This window comes from Dipodomys ordii, unplaced genomic scaffold (genome assembly GCF_000151885.1).
Source record: "Dipodomys ordii isolate 6190 unplaced genomic scaffold, Dord_2.0 Scaffold69, whole genome shotgun sequence".
Classification (NCBI taxonomy): domain Eukaryota; kingdom Metazoa; phylum Chordata; class Mammalia; order Rodentia; family Heteromyidae; genus Dipodomys; species Dipodomys ordii.
Window position 1 is genome coordinate 603104 of NW_012267285.1, and position 512 is coordinate 603615.

The following is a 512-nucleotide window of genomic DNA, read 5'->3' on the forward strand; positions in this document are numbered from 1 at the left end:
CGCCTCCCACCCCCCCCTTCACTCTGGATCTGATCTGAGTGGCATCAAAGCCGCCAGAGGAAGAGGAGCCGTGGCTCAAGGGGTCGAACGCTGGCGGGAGCCCAGCGAGAGCGCGAGGTCCTGAGTTCAAGTCTCCTGCTGACAGGGAACAAGAAGGGAGAGAGAGGGGAGGGAGGGAGGGAGGCAGAGACGGAAGGAAGAGAAAGAAAATGAGGAAGAAGGGAAGATGGAAGGAGGGAGGGGGAGAAGGAAATAAAAATGAAGTGGAGGGAGGAAGGAAAAGGGAGGGGAGGGAGGGGGAGGGGGGGGGGGGGGAGAGAGAGAATTCAAACGAGAGAGAGGGGAAGGGAAAGGGAGGGGAGGGGAGGGGAGGAGATTTGAACTCAGGGCTTTGGCTCTCACTTGGCTTTGGCGCTCCACCTCTGGAGCCACAGCGCCACTCCCGGCTTTCTGCTGGTCCCCTGGCCACACAGCCTCGCGGCCTCCCCTGCCCGGGCTGGCCTCGAGCCGCG

General features: G+C 62.5%; 1 protein-coding gene across 1 annotated transcript in view; it reads right to left on the minus strand.

Moving 5' to 3' along the window:
• C1s (complement component 1, s subcomponent) overlaps positions 1 to 512 on the minus strand; it is a 10816-nt gene that overhangs the window by 2334 nt on the left and 7970 nt on the right. The window lies entirely within an intron of this gene.